Genomic DNA, 23,230 nt, shown 5'->3' on the forward strand with positions numbered 1-23,230 from the left:
TAGAAAGTTCCATCACCTCCATATCCGCAAATATTGCAGCAAAACAAGCAGAAATGACTGAAGTATGAGACTGTTGCCTTTACAAAGGACTGCAGTGCGTTCCTGCAGAACAAATTGCCACCTAAATTGAAAGACCCAGGAAGCTTTACTATACCCTGTAACATTGGTGAATCTTACTGTGGTAAAGTTTTGTGTGACTTAGGACCGAGTATTAACTTGATGCCTAAGTCTGTTTTCAAGATGTTAAGGATAGGTGAAGTAAGACCTACAACTGTGACACTTTGGCTAGCGGATCGATCTTTAGCATATCCCAAAGGAAAGATCGAGGATGTTTTGCTAAGAGTCGATAAAATTATTTTTCCTTCTGATTTCATTGTCTTAGATTTTGAAGCAGACAAGGAAGTACCTGTTATCCTTGGAAGACCTTTCTTAGCCACGGAAATAATGTTAATTGATGTGCAGAACGGAGAACTCACCATGCGAGTTCAAAATGATCAAGTAACCTTTAACATTCTTAAAGGGATGAAATTTCCCAATTCGACAGAGGAGTGTTCAGTTATGAAAGAGATAGAAACCTTGGTTTCTATGGAAAGAAATTTTGAAGAAGATCCATTGGAGAAAGCCTTAGATCTTGACCCTTTGGAGGATGAAGAAGGTGAATAAAACATGGCTTTGATGGAAGCCAATCTGGGAAATTTTATTCAATCCACACGATTTGAATCGTTGGAGTTGGAAGTCAAAGAATTTGTGCAACCCAAGTTGCTAATTGAAGAACCACCTAAACTCGAACTAAAGGTACTTCCTTCCCATTTGAAATACGTTTATTTAGGTGATTATTCTACTTTTCCTGTGATTATTTCAGCAGAACTGACGAAAGATCAAGAGGAGCAACTAAGTGTTGTTCTAAAGAAATTTAAGAAAGCAATTGGTTGGACCATAGCTGATATTTGAGGTATAAGCCCTTCTTTTTGCATGCATAAAATCATTTTACAAGAAGGTGAAAGAGCTCGAATTGATGGGCAAAGGAGGATCAAACCTATTATGAAAGAAGTTGTGAGAAAGGAAGTGATCAAATGGTTGTTAGATGCAAAATCATCTATCCTATTTCAGATAGTTCGTGGGTAAGTCCGATGCAGTGTGTGCCGAAGAAAAGTGGAATCACAATTGTTGAAAATGAGTGTAATGAGCTAATTCCAATAAGAACTGTTACCGATTGGAGAATCTGTATTGATTACAGAAAGTTGAACAAAGCCACTAGGGAGGACCATTTTCTGTTGCCTTTTATAGATCAGATGTTAGATCGACTGACAGGTAATGAATTCTATTTTTTTTAGATGGCTATTCATGATATAACCAAATATTTGTAGCCTTGGAGGACCAACATAAAACAACCTTTACTTGTCCATACAGTATGTTTGCTTTTAGGTGAATGCCTTTTGGTTTATCCAATGCACATACAACTTTTCAACGATGCATGATGGTAATATTTACTGATATGGTTGAAAATTTTTTTGAGGTTTTCATGGATGATTTTTCTGTTTTTGGTAACACTTATGATATCTGTTTGAGTAATTTGGCTAAGGTATTATAGAGATGCGAAGAGACGAATCCTATCCTTAATTGGGAAAAATGCCATTTTATGGTCAAATAAGGGATTGTCTTAGGTCATAAGATCTTAAAAAAAGGAATTGAAGTCGATAAAGAAAAGGTGGACGTAATTGAAAGATTTACGACCCCAATGAATGTGAAAGGAATTAGAAGGTTCTTAAGCCATGTCAGTTTTTATCGAAGGTTTATCAAAGATTTCTCGAAAATTTCTAAACTGTTGTGTTTGTTGATAGAGAAAGATACAGTGTTTGATTTCAACAAAGCATGTTTGGAAGCTGTTGAAGAGCTAAAGAAGTGGTTGATGTTAGCCCCAATAATTGTTACACCTGATTGGAACTTACCTTTTGAGTTGATGTGCAATGCAAGTGACTATGCCGTTGGAGCTGTGATGGGCCAAAGAAAAAATTAAGTGTTTCACCCTATTTACTATGCAAGTAGAGCTTTGACGGGAGCCCAATGCAATTATACAGTAACCGAAAAGGAACTCTTCGCTATAGTTTTTGCTTTTGATAAATTCTGCTCATATCTTATAAGTTCCAAAGTTACATTATTTACTGACCATGCGGCCATTAAATACTTGCTCACGAAGAAATATGCAAAACCAAGGCTATTTCGTTGGATATTTTTACTCCAAGAATTTGACCTTGAGATCCAAGACAGAAAAGGTGTCGAAAATCAAATAGTTGATCATCTGTCGAGGTTGGAGCAAGATGAGGTAACTCAGTCATGTGTGCCTATCAACGAGAATTTCCCAGATGAACACTTATTTAAGGTAAATCGAATACCCTGGTTTGCTGTTTTTGCTAATTATCTTGGATGTGGAATAATTCTCGAGAAATGACATACCAACAAAGGAAAAAATTCCTTCATGATAGTTGGTATTATCTTTGGGCGGATCTGTTTTTGTTTAAACAATGTGCAGATAATATAATCCGAAAGTGTGTAGCTGAAAGTGAGATTGCTGAGATCTTGTATCATTGCCATTCATCTCCAAGTGGGGGACACTTTGGTGGTTCAAGTACTACAGGAAAGATTTTGCAAACAGGTTTCTTTTGGCCTACATATTTAAAGATACTTATGCTTATGTGAAGAACTGTGATAAATGCCAAATGACTGGAAATATATCAATGAGGACTGAGATGCCCTTGACAAACATTTTGGAGATTGAATTGTTCGACGTATGGGGCATTGACTTCTTAGGCCTGTTTCCTTTTTCATATAGGAACAAATACATCTTAGTTGTTGTGGACTATGTATCCAAGTGGGTTGAAGCTAAAGCATACCCTACAAATGATGCTAAGGTAGTCATGCAATTCCTACATAAGCATTTGTTTAAATGATTTGGGACACCAAGAGCTATTATTACTGATGAAGGTTCTCACTTTGTGAACAAATGGCTTAAGTAGTTGCTTGATAATATGATGTGAAGCATAAGATTGCTATTGCCTATCACCCCCAGTCTCGAAGGCTCGATGATGCATTATGGGCCTATCGAACAACATTTAAGACTCTGTTAGGAATGACTACCTATCGGTTAGTCTTTGGAAAGGCATGTCATTTGCCATTAGAGTTGGAGAATAAAGCTCACTCGACTTTGAAGCAGTTGAACTTTGATCTTAATCAAGCCGGTGAGAGAAGGATGTTACAACTTGATGAGTTGGAAGAGCTGAGGTTGTTTTCCTATGAGAATGCCAAAATATGTAAAGTAATATCAAAGAGATGGCATGATAGTCATATACAACTTCGCGAGTTTAAAGAAGGTCAGAAGGTTTTGTTGTTTAATTCAAGGTTGAAGTTATTTCCTGGGAAGCTTAAATCCCGATGGAAAATACCTTATACCATCTACCGAGTTTATCCTTATGGAGCTATTGAATTATACAATAATTACGGAGGTACATTTAAAGTTAATGGTAAACGTCTCAAACACTACAGGGATGGTGAAGTTAAGCGAGTTGAATCCTCGCTCAAATTAACAGACCTTTAATTTTTCATGAACTCATTTTGCAAATAAATAAATAATTAGAACTTATTTTCTTAACTTATTACATTTAATTAATTCTGTCTAAGGAGATTGGAACTTAAGTGGGACCGCTGTGACCCTTCCAACCTTTCTTGGGAATTAATTTAATGTAATTTGTTAAGAAGAAATTTTCTAATTAAGACTTAAATTTTTTTTAAAATTTCATTTGTTCTGTTTAAATTTTAAATTTTAAATTTTTATGTGAATAATGGGGGTCAAATTTGGCTCGAGTACTAATCAATTTTTTTAGTAAGATACAGTCTAAGTTTGAGGCCCAAGACAGCAAAAAAGAGGGAAAAATCAATTCCTTGCCGTCACACCCATTGCTTGTTGCCCAAGTAACCCTGATGTAGCTAATTTTTTGCTACATGTTGCCCAAATTTTTCCTATATAAACCCCTTTCCATTCTACTAATCTTCATATCCATCAAAGTAATTTGCTTACACCCTAAAAATCCTTAAATTGCCCTTTTGGGCTGTTAACCTCAAATCTCGAAAGAAACCCTAGTTCTCTTCCCTTTTTTCCAAAATTCCCTTTTGCCATCCCAAGATTTTTACCGTAGCAAGTTCTACCCACTTTGTCAATTTCTCTTTTCTCTTTTGTGCAGAAACTTTGCTAAATTTTCGGAAAATGGTACCATGTCTCGGAAAAGAACCAGATCTTCAAACTCTAATCCTAAAAACCCAATTTTTATCAATGAAGAAGTGAAAGAGAGATTTGATTCAATCTTCAAGCATTAACCTATGATGCCCGAAAAAGGTTTTGACTTGAAGAGTAATGATTTGATGGTTGTTCCTATACCGATTAGAAAGAAACCAATGCTCTCAAGTGGGAACAATTTTGTGATACTTGTTTACTTCTTGATCATGATCTAGTTTGAGAATTCTATGCTAGTTTGACTACGCAAGATGCTGTTGAAGTCATCATTCGAAAGAAAAAGGTACCTCTTACTTCTAAGTCCATCAATGATTTGTTTAATTTACTTGATGTTGAAGAAGATGAGTACCACCCTATGATGAACAATATCAATTGGGATTTTCTTCAACAAGTGCTTGATGTTGTGACAAATCCGAGATCCCAATGGATTATAAGAAAGTATAGGAGCCATTCTTGTCGAAGAGAATACTTAAAACGAGTACCAAAGGTATGGTTTTATTTCGTTCGCTATAGTTTTATGCCTATCTCACATAGTTCCATTATCTCGATGGAGCAGATGCTTTTGTTATATGCAATTTTGACAAAAAAATTCCATTAATGTTGGGAAAATTATCCTCAAAGAGATTCACGATTGTGCTGAAAGAAGGCAGAAAGTGCTTATTTCCCATCATTACTCACTTCACTTTGCTTAAAGGCCATGTTCAAACACAAGCAAATCTGAAGGGGCGATATGTTCATGGATGCATTACAAATTATGATCTTGAAAGATTAGTAGAGAGGGTGCATCAATTGAATCAAGGCAAGCAAGAAAAGCCAACTGAGCGGGATACAGAGGAGTTGACAGATGGAACTGACACTGAAGCTAATTCACTCACAGACACTAAGAGGAATAATTTGATAAGGAATTGAACATTCCTGAACCAAGGGTTGAGCTAGAAGAAGAACCAGTTAAGCTAAGTGTTGAACCTGAATATACAACTCCCATGCCAACTTCTGCAAGTACTTCAAGGAAATCGGATTTGTCAATTTTGATGGATATGTGCAAGTTCATGCACAATCAGCAACTTACTGGAAATATGCAAAAATTAGAGATGACTCAATTCAAAATACTTTTAAGAATATCTCTAATACATTTGTTCCTGAGTTCCCAGATGTTATCTTTGAGACATGGACGGAAGATACTGACGATGCAAGCAGAGATGGAGCTAAAGAAAACAAAGGGAATAAGTCAGAAAAATAAAATGGGGGATTCTTGTCCTGTTATTTATTTAATTATTTTTAGCTCTTTAGGAATTTATTTTTTTTCGTAATTAGGATTTAATTTCCACAGAATAAAACATAGCAAGCATGAATAAACTTAACACTTCTTTAGAAAGAATAAGACTAAGTGATGTGTTAATGAGAATGAACATGTCTAGGATTGGGTTATTAGGGAAGACTTGGTATTTAAGCAGTCTTAATGACTCACCTCTCTTTCTTTACAACCATACTTGGTGTTCAGTTTTCATTCATTACTTTGTTCTTGCAATGAGAACAGTGTTTCTTTTTAAAAGGAGTAAGGAAAATAAATTGCTCAAACATTTAAATTTTTTTCAAGTACGCTTCAATTATTTCTTTCATAAGTATGTTTTAATAAATGAATGTTTAGAGATATTTTTTTGTTACTAAGATAGTTTGTGTGTAAGTATGAATGATGATTTTATCTAAGTGAAAGTATGTTATCATAAAGAATGGAATGCTTGTATGATCTTAGCTTTAGTAATGTTTGCCATGAAAACTTAGATTCTTTTGAGATTAGACATGCATGAAGGTTTATACCTTTAGAATTGACTAAGTAACTTTCTTGAGGCGAAATCCTAGCGGACATAAAAATCTAAAATGATATAGGCACACTATTTCTTTGGACCGTTTGAGCCTTTTCAAGCCAACCCTGTGATATTAGACCCTTAAAACTGTAATTTTGAGTGTAAAGGCGTGCTTTTACAATGAACCTACATTATAAGCCAGTTACCATCGTTTTAAAATTATCCTAATTTTTTGCACCTATCTTAACAAAGTTGTCTTAGGAATCAAAATTTGAGGAAATTTTCATAAAGATATATGTGCTCAAGCTTAAAAAAAACCAAACAAAAGTTCGCTCAGTCTTCAAAAAGGAAATATGTATGAGCTTGAGTTCAAAATAAGTTTGGGGTGTTCCAAAGGTTCACTTAAAGAAAAAGGTTGTATTACGAGAAAACCAAGACAAAGTTAAAGGTTAAGATTTTTAAAACCAAAATGTCCCATCTTTTAAAATCCCTACCTTTAACTGAGCCCCATTACAACCTTATAAAAGACCTATTGATTTGATGATTATGTCACCTACATTAGTGGAGAGGAAGTCCTAAGTTCAACATATGAAGATCATAAATAAACCTTGTGATTGTTTGCTTGATTGATAGGAAATTATGTTGAATGAAGAATGTTATCTCTGGCTATGACATACATGCAAACTATGATTCATGTTGGCATATTTTGAAGCTTAGTATAATCTAAAGGAATGTTTGTACATGAATTATTTGTTAATAAAGAAGGTCGAAAAGCATGAAGTTATTAATGCATGATTATGGGACAAAGATTGATGCTATTTACACACTCAACAATTTTGCCTTAGCAAGACCTTTTGCAGTGCATAAACATTACTCGGGACAAGCAATGATTTAAGTTTCGGGGTGTGTAAACGAAAAAATATATAGGATTTTTCCTATGTAATTTATCACCTTTTTACATAAATTCGTTGTTAAAACTAAGTAATTGTTTAATAAATTAATGAAATTTGAGAAAATATGAAATTAGGACATAGAAATTATTAAAATGTGATTTTATACTTTATTATATAGTTTTCATGCAATAAATGGCTTATTTTATATTAATTTGAATATATTATATTTTTTAAGAAATAAAGTGGGCCATGCATGATGAAATTAAATAATAAAATATAAAATTATATTTAATAATTCATTTTAAAATATTTCATTAATAATTTGGGTTTTAATTAATTAATTAAATTGGATAAATTTTATTCTTTGGTCCTCTAACTTGTTGATTCATTCTGGATAGGTCTGATAGCTTTGTTGGATTACAAAACCGTCCAATTTGGAGAACAAATCAACCCAATATTCAGCTACACATGGCTGTCTATTTAAACCATTCTTTGATTTCATTACACAAGTTCCTTGCAATGTTGAAGAAATTAGAGATTTACCCGAAGATTTATGATTGACCGAGTCTTAGTCCTGAGTTGTGTGGCATCCAAAATTGCTTAAAAATCAAGCAAAAAATCAAGTCAAAAGCCACTAAGCATGGCAAGCCACAATTTGAGGAGATTTGAAGAGGTTAACATCCACCATTTTTAGCAAACTATCCCCCTCTCCTCATCTATAAATAAGACCCTCTCATTCCTTTATTCATCATCCCTCAAGCATCCATCAATCATTCCTCATTCACTCTCATCATTCATCAATCTCTCTTTTATCTAAATTCTCTTAGCCTTTTCTAGTCCCACGCCTAGCATCATCTCTTCATAGAGATTTTAGCAATTAAGCCTCTTAAAGAACCCTTGGTCAGCAACCTTGGAGAGCAATCAGCAAAGGAGCAAAGCAAATGAACGAAGGAGCCTCGTCAGTCAGAGTCTTGGGTGACAGCCACTCTGAATTGGGTTTAAAGTTCCTTTTCTTTAATTTAATATAAATATGTTTGCTATGTGTTCTTTGTTCTTGTTTACAACAATGTTAGCTTAATTTTATTTAAGCTAGGATGATTGCTTTGATTAAATAGTATTTATTTGAGTCATGCTTATAATGTTTGTGCGTCAATCAATCATGTTTTCAATTAAAATCAAGTCTCTATTTCGTTCATACGTGATTGAAATGCACCTGAATTAGCTGAGCGATCCTGACCAGATGACGACTAATGGACACATAATTGAAATGTGCATGCTGACCCGATTAAATTCGAGGTTGCATAACAACTCTGACCAATCTCTATTATTTGCATAGTTAATAGATTTGTGTGATTAAATTGTTTCAAACCTGACATGTCCCTGTTACCTCAGACGAATGCTAAGAAATTCTTAGTAAATAAGGATCAGTAAAATGCATATTTACTAAGTAAAGGATTCCGAAAGGACCTAATGTGGTTTCCAAACTCATAAAAGATCGAGTTACCATGGAATGTTTTTCCGAATGTTATTAAGCATGTTGATAATAAATTGAGTTTAATTAAAGTAATTGTCCAAGTTTATTTATGTTATAATTGTTTTTAAAGTGTGTTTAATTTTACTAAAATCTATTTCATTCATATAGTTTGCATACTTAGGATAATTTACATTAGGGATCGTTGCATTTAGTTTAATATTTTTAATCACCACTTCTCAACTATATTGTGTTTTATTTACGAAATTGTTAGTATAATTTTACAAATTAAGTGACTTAGCACAAATACAATCCCTGTGGAGACAATAACTCAATACTTACTTATTACTTGGTAACGACTATGTACACTTGCACAAACCTACGCGTTACACTTTGCCACAATAAATGCATGACATCTCAGCGATTTAATCTCATAGACAGGAGTTGGATTTTTCATTGTTTTAATCATATTAGCTAAAGAAGATACCTAGGCTGTCAACGAAGTAATTTTGTCGAGCTCCATTGTAGGGTACTGATAGTCATTGTTGGCAATCTTTTTCAAAATCTCATATGTTTCGTTGTATGATTTATCCAGTAATGTTCCACTGGAAGATGCATCAACTACCATTCTTGTATGTGCATTCAATCCATTATAGAATATTTCCATTTCAGTCCAGTGTTGAAATCCATGCATAGGAGATTTGCAAATTAAATCTTTAAATCACACCCAAGCTTCAGATAGTGTTTCGTCCTCCAATTGCCAAAAAGACGTGATGCCAATTTTCAACTTGTAATTCATGTTCAGTGTATTATACTGTACCAAAAACCTCTAGCAAAGATCATTCCATGATTCCACTGCCCCCAACGACAAAGTGTTCAACCATGCTCTCGCGCGATCTCTTAAAGAATATTGAAATAGTTTAAGTCGCAAGGCGTCTCTAGGAACACCTTATTGCCTGAACGCGTCACAAACCTCTAGAAAAAGTCACAAATGCAATCTTGGATCTTAAGTAGGCAGTCTAAAAAACTGTCCTACTATTTGTAACATCTAAAACATTACCGATTTCAACTCAAACTGCTGAGCTTTTATTTGTGGTCTAACTATGCCTGGGTTTAGGTCATCCAAAATTGGCACAACATGCTCTCGAATTAATCTATCGCGGTCATCTATCATTAGAGGGACCTGTGGATCTGTTCCCTGGCCATTCAAATTACAATTTATTCCTGGTATCACCCTTCGAACTGGAGGATTCGCAACCTGACCATTCATATCATCATTGAGACTAGGATCATTCCTGTTTCTTGCCATTTTTCGCAGTTCTTCCTACCTTCTGCGTAAAGTTCTGTTAATCTATCAGTTAAAAGGATATTCTTGGTTAGTAGGCATGCCTCTTCTCATGCACCGATGACAATCCTGCAGAGATTAAATAAAACTAGTACAATTAATTAAAATAGTTAAACCAAATTACACCAAATTCCCGATCCATGGCAACGATGCCAAAAACTTGTCTCGTGTAAAATGATATGTGATTTGTGCAAGTATACACATTGGATCAAATAACAAAGTAATGAGTGAGTATCATTCCCACGAGGATCGGGTTAAGGCACTTGATATCATTCCCATGAGGATCGGGTTAAGGCACTTGATCGGCTGTTTAATGTCACAGCAATAATGTGCAAGAGTACATTGTCAATGCAAGTATAGTAGACAGATGTGAGTCTGTCGGATATCGATCCCACTGGGATGGTAGTCTTTTGTCTATTAATGTTTGTGCAATAACTGAATATAAACGAGATAAATTGTGAGGATAGTTGTTGATGCAATAACTTTAAAAATAATACAATAAAATATGATGATGATAAACTAGGATCCCCAACATGAATCTTCAGCAAAATACTAAGTGCTCACAAGGTATAAAGTATAGGTGATTATTGATGCAATAAAATTCAATGTATATTAAGCATGCATATTAAGAACAAGTGGACTAAATTCCTCTAATCCTCACTCAACTTTCATTGTAATGCTTGTTGGCTTGAACTGTCACTGCACTTTCCAATGTCAGGGACTACAATAACACTTTCGTGTTAAAAAAATTCAAACCCCAAGGTTAAGCAATAAAAGCAAGATTAAATAAGATAAAAATTTCACCAAGAATTCATCAGTACTTCCATGCAATCAGAAATCAGAGAGTAATCACCAGCATTTAGAAAGAAATAAGAAATAATTGAATAGAGAATACTATCTCTAGAAAACTCGACTGAATCACTCTATTCCCTCTTACCGAATACTTAGGTCTCCTCGTTAGGAGCTGGTCTGCATCTGGTTTTCAAGTTAATGAGACCAGCTTTTTAACCAATAAGTAAAGGGGAAAACTAAATGCATGCTAAAATGCATGCTAAGGATAACTAAATGGTAACAATTTAACCAATAAGTAAAGGGGAAAACTTGTGCTCTTTCTAGTACTATCACACCCCCAAACTTGAGTTTTTTTTGCCCTCAAGAAAATAAAAACTAGCATGGCTACAACAAAAGTTTTTCTAAGGCAAATGATAGTTCTAGCAACTTGAACCCTCTAAATTCCTAATGGATGAATCACATTTAGATGAAAGAATATTGCGCCAACAATTCATAAGCATGAATGAATAAGGTTGCAACTTCATCAATGCTAGCATCATACTTCAAACCCTAAGTTTTATCTACCATTATAGCATTTATTGTATAATAAAATTTATATATATACACTTTTTTTCGAAATAAGAGATGTCGTTGCATTACTATACCCTTGTTCCTGAGAAGTAATGATGGGGTGCAACAAACCCCTAGGGAGTACGTAATTGCGCCTTTTACTAGATTTATTTTTCTAATGCTTGTATTGGAGTGTTCCCTTTTTAACATTCTATATTACACCCACTTTGGAGTGTCTCTACTTTATAACTATATATACATATATAAGCAACTGTACAAAGCAAATTCATTCAAGATTTAAAGAATGATAGCGGTCATCCATTACTTCATCCCTTCATCCATTACTAATGCAACCTAATCCCTTCATCAAAGAAATCAAGCTACAACCTTTTTTCAAATTCATCCAACTCATTCGTTTCTAATTTACATGATTGAAGAATTAAGCATCGAATCTAACAATTTTTTCTTAACAATTTTCATTAACTATAATTAAACCTTGCATGCTTTATTTCCAAAAGCAAAAATTTTGAAATGTGGGTGCATTTCCAAGCCCCACGTGCTTTCCCTCAAACTTAAAGTTCGCATTGTCCCCAATGCACTAACATGAAAATGTAATGACAATAAAAATGCAAAGACAATATATACTTAACAAAATAAAATCTACTGCTACATGTAATGCATGAATACTATAACTAAAGCTTAAAATAAACTAACTTAGTTATCCGCAACTATCGATGTCGCTGCATGATGTTTCTTTCTTCTCCTTCTTTCATTTTTATCCTTGGAGTGATTCCTTTTCTTTTCTTTGTGCTTTGTACGGTCTTCGGATTGCTCCCCAATGCCTGGCTCGGCCCTAGCATCATCTGCTACTGTTTGTGTAGGAGACGCCACTTGGAGTGGTCCAGTGTAGACCACTATTGCCCAGGAATTGCATTGCTCCTCATTGGTGACCTCAACAAATTTCGCCAGCCTTGCTCCAGTTCGCTTCAAATTATGAATTTTTGTACCCACAGGCTTAGGTGCGATGACAACCTTATCAACAAAATCAGCTTCTTTTTCTTCTTTCTTATTTTCAACAACTTCCTCTTTTGTAACAACTTCTGCTTCTGTAGCATCAACTTCCTTCTCAACAACAGTATCTTCTTGATCAGCAAAAATACCATCCTCAACCAAGCTATCAATCTTTCGCAAACATTCTTTGATGTCCCTACACAATAGGCGGGGATGCTAGAAGTCTATCTCAGTCTTCTAAGTCATCATCTAAGGAAGAGAGGTCACAATTTTGAATGACTAGTAGAAACATAGGGAATTTTGGTAGTGGGGATAGGATCAGTTGTCCTAATGTGGCTACAATAGAATTCTTCTAAGCTCTGGTATAAGTATAAAACAAATTCTAGGATCTCTCCATATCTTCTACTGTAGCGACAAGCTTGATCTGCCTGTTATTGATGGAATTTACCATTTAGATGTCTTTGCATTCAGGTTAGTTCTTTTGTTATCAGCTTTGGCTTTGCCCTTTCTTGTCTTGCTGGTATCTGCCTCCTTCAGTATCAGCGTGTCCTTGCCTTGAGTCATTGATTGGGCCCTTATTTTTCAAGATTTCCTCTCGAGCACAGGGTACGATTCGTCTTTGCTGGCACAATAACATCATTAGTAATGGGAAAACTATGATCCCAGTGTGCCTTGCACTTGACAAAGGGAAACCAAATTTTACCTTGTAGCGTTAGGAAGTGACGGTGCATCGTATAGTTCTTTTGATGGGAACACGTCCAAATTGCTCCCTCGACAAACAAGTCTATTACCAACAGGTCTCGTTTTTCATCTATGATGTCATCCGTGAACTTAGAGTGTTCGTCGACATCGAACTTAGTGTTGTACAACTCTTTGATGTTTGCAGCATCCCATGGTATTAAACCTTCTCGAACAAAAATAAACTCTCACTCTTTATCGTCGAGAATGGCATAGAACTCACGTACTAGTGAAGGCGAGTAGCTTCCAAGATGGTTGCAAAAAGTTTCTCACTTTAACTTCAAGATGGTTTTGGAGAATTGTTTACCCAAATATTGTTGTGGCGAAAGAGAAATGCCTTACTCTAGATGACAGTTACGCTTCAATATGTAATTCGGCGTATAAGACTTTATTATGGTATAAATGGAAAGTATTTAGGATGTTAATGAACCTATTCATTTGTGAGTTGATTATTATATAGTTTGATAAATCTTGAAACATTGGTATAGGCTTTTTTATGACTTATAAAGTTCATATTTTTTAAAATTTGAATGTTATGTTTAAAATTTATACGAGCTTACTAAGGATTCATTGCTTTTATGGTTTTCTTTCTCCTACTTTATAGATTATCAAAAGCTCGATCGGTTTTGAAGCTAGTCAAAGATCTATCACACTATCCAATGATTATAATGTTAGATTTTGATGTCTTGATCAAGGTTATAACAACATGTATAGGTGGACTTGTGTTTTATGATAGTTGATGAGTTTGGAATGTATAAGTCATTTTGGTTGATGTAACTTTGGTACCTTTGATGTTTATTGGTGTGTGTTATTTTAATAAGGGGTTAATGCATGTTTGAATGACCAATTTCATATGTTTCAATGTACTTTGGCATGTAGTCATTGTGGTAATATTGGTATGCAATTAGGTTAGAAATGTTTGGTTGATTTATGCCTACACTATGCATTTGTATAATACATGTTGGTTGTTGTGATTGAGGTGCCCTTTTGGGAATATCGGTTGTATTATCAAATATCACATTGTTTTAGCTTGTTGATGCTTTTTTTCGTGCATTTTGAATGCTTGATTACATGTGGAAAATGGTTGTAGGTGTGTGCATGCTTGGGGTGAGAAAAATGGCTTGTAAATGGCATATTTTTCGTCCACACGGCCAAAGACACAGGCATGTGTGACACATGACCATGCGACACAACTGTGTGTCGCTTGTAGCTTACGAAGGGTTGCAAGTTAGGTAGTTACATGGCCAAGCACATGGCCTAGCACACGGGCGTGTGAGGCTATTTCGAAAGGTGCATAGGCATGTGGCTTGGCCGTGTGACCCAAATTAGAGAGTTACACAGGCTGGGACATGGGCTGGGACACGTCCCCTACTTCAATTGTCCACACGAACTAAGGCACGGGCATGTGTCTCAGCCGTGTGAGTCACACGGCCTAGCCACACGGCCGTGTGACCCCTGTAGTTCGAAAATTTTCATCTTTTCCTCAAGATTCTATATGTTTCTGATTTAGTCCCGACTCATTTCTAATATGTTTTTAGGGCTTTGAGGGCTCGTATAAGGGACAATATGTATGTCATTGACTGATTTTGGTATGAATGATGATGTGAATTAAATGCTTTAAATTTTTTATAGTTTTGAATCGTAAACTCTGGTAATGCTCCGTAACCCATTCCGACAACGGATACGGGTTAGGGGTGTTACAAATTGCCACCACCCTCCATAATTAAAAGTATTAATAGTTCTTTGGGCCATGCAAGGTTCTACAAACGATTCATCAAGGATTTCTCAAAAATATCAAAACCCCTGTGTTAACTGTTAAAACACAACAAACCTTTCAATTTTGATGATCAGTGCTTACAGGCATTTGAGGAGTTGAAAAAACGGCTATTCACATCACCAATAGTCATAGCATCAGATTGAAATCTACCTTTCGAACTTATGTGCGATTCCAGTGATTCTGTCGTAGGGGTAGTGCATGGGAAAAGAAAGAAAAAAGTATTCTTTGCTATCTACTACGCAAGCTAGACGTTGATTGAGTCACAACTAAATTATATTACCACTGAGAAAGAGTTGTTAGCTATGGTATTCGCTTTCGACAAATTTCGAGCTTATTTAGTAGGCACCAAGGTGACGGTTTATACATACCACTCTACCATTAAATACTTGGTTACAAAGAAAGATGCCAAGCCCAGATTAATTCGATGGATATTATTATTGCAGGAATTTGTTCTGGAAATTACAGACACGAAAGGCATAGAAAATCAAGTGGCTGATCACTTATCTCGACTTGAAGCAGGAAATGAACCCGGTCATATCCAACGCATTCAAGAATATTTTCCAGATGAACAATTATTAGTTGCCATGGCATTACCATGGTATGCTGACATTGTAAATCTTTTTGTTAGTGGACTATCGCCACCTGACCTTACAAATTAAAGATGGAAAAAATTTCTCCATGATGCCAAGCAGTATTATTGGGATGAGTCATTTTTATTCAAACACTGTGCAGACCATATAATTCAGAGGTGTGTTCCAAATGACGAGATTCAAAGTATTTTATTTCATTTTCATTAAGCACCATACGGAGGGCACATTGGCTGTATGAGATGCAGCAAAAGTTCTTCAATATGTTTTTTATTAGCCAACCATGTTTAAATATGATCATGAATTTTGCCAAGCTTGTGATCATTATCAACAAATTGAAATCTATCAAAGAGGTATGAGATGCCCTTGCATACTATTTCAGAAGTAGAACTATTTAAAGTTTGGGGAATTTATTTTATAGGACCATTCCCACTTTCTTAGGGCAATCCATACATACTTTTAGCTATTGATTATTTCTCCAACTGGTTTGAGGTTGTTGCTTTACCAATAGATAATGCCAAATCAGTACTGAAATTTCTCTGTCAGAATATTTTTATCAGATTTGGTATTCTTTGTGCTCTAATTAGTGATGAAGGTTCACACTTTGATTGTAAATTAGTTGCTAATGCTCTGAATAGGTATGGTGTTAAATAGAAAATTGACACGGTAGACTGTCCCAAACAAATGGGCAGGCGGAAGTCTTTGATAGAGAGAGTAAAAAAATTTTGGAGAAGGTGGTCAACCCAACCGAAAAGATTGGTCATCCAGATTGGATAAAGTTTTATGGTCATATCGACTGCATTCAAGACAGCATTGGGGATCGCACCCTTTAAGCTTTTTTATGGGAAATCCTGCCTTTTGCCTAGTGAGCTTGAACATAAGACATATTGGGCAATTAAAAAATTGAATATCGATTGGCATGCTGCTGGTACCTACCACCTTTTGCAGTTGAATGAGATGGAAGAATTTCAAGCACAAGCCTATAAGAATGCCAAGATGCACAAAGAAAGTATTAAGCGATTGCATAACAATAAAATTTTTCCACGGGAATTTACACCTAGACAGTAGGTCTTGCTATTCAAGTCAAAACTGAATTTATTTGAGGGATAATTGAAATCTTGTTGGTCTGGTCCATTTGACATATTACATGTTTACACTCATGGAGCTGTAGATGTTAAACACAACAATATCGGTTCCAATTTCAAAGTCAATGGCCAATAATTAAACCACTACTTTGGAGCCCCTATAATTCGTGATAAAATTTCCATCCATTTTTGAGTTGTTTAATATTTTTTTTCTTATTTTATTCTATTCACTACCTTTAAATTCTGTGTTTCATTTATTCAATAATTTTATTTACTTGTTATTATTTTTTTACAAGCACATTATGGCCCACGATTGTAGGCATCAGCCCATTCATCATATTAGTTAATTTTAATTTCCTAATTTTTCTGCTATTTTTCTTTTCCTACTTAATTTTTCCTTTGTCTGTGATAGGGTACACTAACAGGTTAAATCTTAGCCAACACGTCATTTCTATATTTTCTCTCACGTTTACCCTAATCATTTCACTTATTTGCTAACTTCTTTTCCATTTCATCTTCTTTAACTTTCTCTATTTTTACGCCATTCAAACTATAATTGTCTCAACTTTTTTATTTTTCCAGTCACTATTGTCGATACAATGGCTTGCCAAGCACAATCCTCTTCCACCCCTATTCCTCCACGAACATATTTTAGAAAAATCACAAACGAAAAGTATACCCAGAACATATCCAAGCTGCCCTTTTGTCTAGGAAAAGGGTTCTTTATTTAAAATGCTCTATTAATGGGTTACTTCGAAGCTATCTCTTTTATAGTGGAGAAACATGGATGGCAAATCTTTTGCCTCCACAGCGATGATGTTCTCACTAGGGTTGTGAAAGAGTTTTATGCTCACCTCACCTTTTCGGATAATGCCTTTATATATGTACATATCGGTGATGTTCGTGAAGACTCCATTAATGCACAATATGGGTTATCTGATGGCCCAGACGAACACTCCCAATTTGTCAAGTCTATGACCACTGAAGGACTCTAACAAGTATTGACAGATTTATGTGTTGAGGGGATGAAGTGGACGATTTCTAGAAATAATTGTTATATGATCGGTTATTTCACGTAACAACAATAATGTGCAAGCGTACACTGTCGATGCAAGTATAGTAGATAGATATGAATCTGTCAGATATCGATCCCACGAGGATGGTTGTCTTTTGTCTATCAATGTCAGTACAATAAATAGATAGAAATGAGATAAATTCTGAGAGTAGTTGTCGAAGCAAGAACTTGAAAATAATAAGATAAAATATGATAACGATAAACTTCGATCCCCAACGTGAATTTTCAACAGAATACTAAGTGCTCACAAGGTATAAAAGGATAGGTGATTGTCAAAGCATTAAATTGCAATGAATAGCTTACCAAGCTTAACTTCTATATTTAATCTAAGACTTAAACATGCACATTAACCACACTTTCTAATGATGGAAATGGAACACTATTAAGAACAAGTGGATTAAATTCTTCTAATCCTCAAGCAGCTTCTACTGTCATGCTTGTTGCTTGAACTGTCACTACACTTTCCAGTGTCACTGACTGCAGTAACACTTCCATACTAAAAACATTCAAACACAAAGATTAAACAGTAGAAGCAAGATTGAATAAAAAAACATTTAACCCAAAAATCATGTGTACTTCCGTAAGAACATGAAATAAAAAGTAATCACCATTGTTTAGAAAAGAAATATAAAAGAAACAAGTGGAGAGTAGCATTCCTAGAAAATCTTGACTTGATCTCTCAACTCCCTCTTGTGTCGCACTCAGGGCTCCTCGTCAAGAGCTAATTTGCATCTCTTTCATTTTGATTCACCCGAAAGGCTTAAGCTACCATACTTGAAAAGTTTCAACAGATAGGTTGAAGAAGATAATCCCCCTTCTCTCTCCTTTTCATGTTAATATTAATATTTATCCAAATAGCACAAGTGTCCTTTCATCAGAATCATGTTGCCTCTATACATACAAGTTCATTCTATTAGACTGGACAGCTCACACCTTTTTGTTATTATCCAGACAGCTGTCAGGTGGGGTGACAATTCTGGGCGCAATCTGGAAATACTTATGCAGTGACATCAATACCAAAACATGACGAAATTAATCATGAATAGGTTAAGATCCATTGAGTTGTAAAATGAAATTTATTGAACTAAAAATGCTATAATATGTGCTAAAGATAACTAAATGGGGACAAATTAACCAATAACTAGGGAGAAAACATATGTTCTTTCTAGTACTATCAATCCCCCAAACTTGAGTTTTTACTTGTCCTAAAGTAAAATAGAAACTAGCAAGGCTATACAAGAATTCACTAAGGAAAATGATCATTCTAGCAACTTGAATCACCTAAAATCCCAATGAATGAGTCACATTTAGATGACAGAATATTTCATCAACAATACATAAGTATGAATGACTAAGAGTACAACTTCACCAAAACCAGCATCATGCTTTAAATCCTAAATTCTATCTACCAATACAGCATTTATTGTACAATTTATATCTTTTTTTTTCTGAATAAGGGATATTGTTGCATTATTGTACCCTTGTTCCTGAAAAAGTTATGATGGAGTGCAACAAATCCCCAGGGAGTACGTAATTGCACCGATACACATTCATGTAGTGATAGCCTTTAGCCAAATTTATTTTTCTAACGCTTGCATTGGAGTGTTCCCTCTTTAACATTTCACAATACACCCACTTTGGAGTGTCTCTTATTCATAACTATATATATATAAGAAGTTGTAAAAGGCAGGTTCATTCAAGATTCAAGGAATGCTACTAGTCATCCATTACCAATGCAACCTAAATCATTCATTAAAGAATTGAAAATACAACATTCAGTCAAATTTATCCAACTCATTCATTGATAATTCACATGATTCTAGAGTTAAGCATCAAATGTAAAAAAAATTCAAACACATTTACATTAACCACAAACAAACCTTAAACGCTTTATTAAACACAAAAAAATTAAAATGTGTATGCATTCCCCTAAACATAAATTTTGCACTGTCCCCAATGCACTAACATTAAAATGCAATGACAATAAAAATGCAATGACAATGTGCACTAACAAAATAAAAATAAAAATGTGGGTGATTTCCAAAACCCATATGCATTCCCCCAAACTTAAAGTTTTCCTCGGCCATCAATGTGGCTGGACAATGTTTCTTCTTCCTCGCCTTTTTCTCTTTCTTCTTGTGTTTTTTTCCTTTGGAGAGCTTTCTCTTCTTTTCGTTAGGCTTCACACGGTCCTCGAACCGCTCCTTATTTTTCAGCGCTACCTCAGCATCATCGACTGCTTCTTGTGTAGGAGGGGTCACCTTGAGTGGTCCGGTATAGACCACTATCACTAATGAGTTGTGGTGCTTCTCAGTTATTACCTCTACAGCTTCCACCCATCTAGCTCCATCTCGCTCCAGATTATCAATAGTTGCACGTACAAACTCAGATGCATTGACAATGTTCTCAGCAGCTTGTTTCTTAGTATTTTCTTCCTTGGACATCTCGTTAACAACTGCAACATGGACTTCCTCCTCTCCCACATCAACTTCCTCCTCAACACTAGGTGCATCTTGACTATCAATGAAGTCATCCTCGACCAGGCTATCAATCCTTCGCATGCACTCCTCAATGTTTCTTCAATCCTCTTCTTTGATATCATGAGACACGTACACAATGGGAAGGGATTCCACCGATCTGTCTCGGTCCCCTAAGTCATCTTCCTCGGATGAGGGTTTATAATTTTGAATGATCGGTGGGAGCATTAGAAATCTGGGAGTGGGGTTGGGCTTAACTGACTTAATACGACTATAATAGAATTGTTATATACCTTGGTATAAGCGTAGAAAAAATTTTGTGATCTGTCCATATCCTCTATTGTAGTGACAAGCCTGATCTGCTTATTGCTAATGGAATTGGCCAACCTGTCGATATCCTACATTTTGTGCAACAACGATATCTCTGGAGTCAAGTTTGTTCCCTTTGTTTCTGCCTTGGTTTTCCCTTCCTTGTCTTGCTAGTCTCTGCATCCTTCATTGTCAGTGTATCTTTGCCACTAGTCATTCTTTCAATAGAGGATTTATTTATTAGACCCTTATTCTCCAAGACCTCTTCATCATCACAGGGCACGATCCCTTTTTGCTGGCACAATAACACCACCAACGATCGGAAAACAAAAATTATAGCTTGCCTTGCGGGTGTAGTCAGCAATTTCTTGGTGGAGTATTGTGTCGACATCAATCTTTCTACCCTTGACAATTAAATGTATCAGGCGCATTCTACAGAGGTTGACTATGGTGCTGTGAGTAGAGGGCAGTAGCCTGCAGTTGACAAAATGAAACTAAATTTTACTTTGCAGTGTCAGGAAGTGGCAGTGCATTGTATAATTCATTTGGTGTGAATCCATCCACAATGCTCCTTCGACACATAAATCCTTCACCAACATGTCCCTTTTGTCATCTATGATATCCTCAATAAACTCAGAATGTGCATCTACATCCACTTTAGTATTGTACAGCTCATTGATTTTTTTAGCATCCCATAGGATTAAGCCTTCTTGAACAAAGATAAACTCTAACTCATTGTCATAAAGGTTTGCGTAAAACTCACGTACCAATGAAGGAGAATAGCTTCCAGGATGCGTGCAGAAAGTCTCCCACTTCAACTTAGAGATGGTTTTGTAGACTTGCTTGCCCAAGTCTTGCTATTGCGAAAGGAGAATGCCCTATTCTGGGTGGAAATTTCACTTCAAATGTTTTCTTGAAACTGGTCCTTGGCTACTTTCATTAAAGAGATCAAGAAATCTTTTTTTTCGTTGGCATGGAAGATTCTGATTCAATAACTGTAGTTGCAAAGTATGAGTGTTCTTCAACAGGCTTGGTGGCTTTCTTGACTGATCCTCTCGTTCTTACCATATTTAATTTGTTTTGTGGAGTGAAGATGGTTTAAATTTGTAAAGATGCGAGTTTAGGGAAGAGAAAGTGAATAAAAATGGTTGATTTATATGTGTTATAGTCGGCAGAATGAAGGGGGTTTATGGCGAGTGAAAAAGAATATGGAAAGGCGTGATTTTTTTATTTTTTATGTGAAGATATATAAAGCTGGCGGGAATAAATACGTCCAATGGGAATTGCACCCGTTCAGACAAATCAGACGACTAGGTCACTTTTCATCAAATGGTGGGATCTAAAAATTCTGATCTGCCCTTTATTCGTGATGAGTCATGTGTGACAGTAGAATAGTACGAACTGCATTGACAATAAAGCTAAAATGCACCGACAATGGTACCTAATTATTCTATAAAAATAAAGAAAAGTAAATCAAACTTGAACAAAAACAAAAACAAAATAAAATTATATAATAATAAATTTCATAAGAATGTTTCAATCGATGGCCATTCACTTTGAACTGGTGTCCATCACATAAATCTTTGATTGCGACCGCACCATGAGGAAATACTTTGACAACTTTGAAAGGTCTAGACCAACGAGAGCGCAATTTATCCGGATACAGTTTCAGTCTAGAATTGGATAATAAAACTTGTTGACCCACAATAAATTGTTGCTACAAAATAATTTTGTCATGCCATCGTTTGGTCTTTTCCTTGTAAATTGTAGCATTTTCATAGGCATTTCGCCTAAGCTCCTCTAGTTTAGTGATATCCAACAACCTTTTCTTTCTAGCAGCTTCATAATCCATGTTCACTGGCTTAATTGCCCATATTTCTTTGTGCTCTAGTTCAACTGGCAAGTGACATACTTTCCCAAAATCCAATTGATACGACGACATCCCTAATGCAGTTTTGTATGTTGTACACAATGCCCATAAAGCGTCATCCAGTCTGGAAGACCAATCTTTCATCGAAGGTTTCATAACCTTCTCAAGAATGTTTTTAATTTTGCAATTCGATACTTCGACTTTTCCATTAGTTTGTAGATGATAAGTAGTAGCCATTCTATGATTAACTTCATATCTCTTCAATGTGGTTGCCACTTGGTTGCAATGAAAGTGTGTACCCTGATCACTAATCAATGCCTTTGGTGTGCCAAAGTGGGTAAGTATATGTCACTGCAATAGGTTTCATGTGACCAATTCCCAACTTTCTGAAAGTAGATAGTGGCATTAGGTTGATACTAGCTCCCAAGTCGGAAAGCCTTGCCCACATAATGGTTTCCAATTGAACATGAGATAGTAAAGCTCCCAGTATCTTCCATTTTTCGGGGCAACTTATTTTTCAAAATAGCACTACAGCCCTCTGTGAGTACAATAATTTCCATATCACTAAGCTTCTTCTTTTTGGACAAGAGCTCCTTCATAAATTTCCCATAATTTGAAATTTGCACAAGAGCATCTACTAAAGGAATATTGACCTGAAGTTGCTTCAATGTGTTCAGGAACTGTGTGTATTGCTTATACTGCTCATTCTCCTTAAATCTTTGTGGAAAAGGTAAAGGTGGAGATACGTCTGATTACGCTGACACCTTTGATTGCGTTGACAGTTTCGAGGGTTAGACATTAGGCATATGAGTGACAATATGTGGAACTTCTTTGTCTAGTACATCGATAAGCTCTTCAGATTCAACCTTCTCACCAGGGATCACTTCACTAGTATCTTGAGGTGCTACTATAGTCGGCTCGCCAGTTTGTTTACCACTCCTAAGAGTGATAGCATTGCATTGTTCTTTCCCCCTCGGATTGGGATTTTCTGCGTCACTAGGCAGTGTGCCTGGTGGTCGATTATTCAGATTCAAAGCAAGTTGTCCTAATTGTGCCTCCAACACCCAAATAGAAGATGAATTCCCTTGCACAATAGCTTCTGTGTGAGTCATATGCTCCCGCATTAAAGTCTCGGGAGCTTCTAACGAGTCAGAAGGAGAA

Source organism: Gossypium raimondii, chromosome 3, assembly GCF_025698545.1.
Source record: "Gossypium raimondii isolate GPD5lz chromosome 3, ASM2569854v1, whole genome shotgun sequence".
Taxonomy (NCBI): domain Eukaryota; kingdom Viridiplantae; phylum Streptophyta; class Magnoliopsida; order Malvales; family Malvaceae; genus Gossypium; species Gossypium raimondii.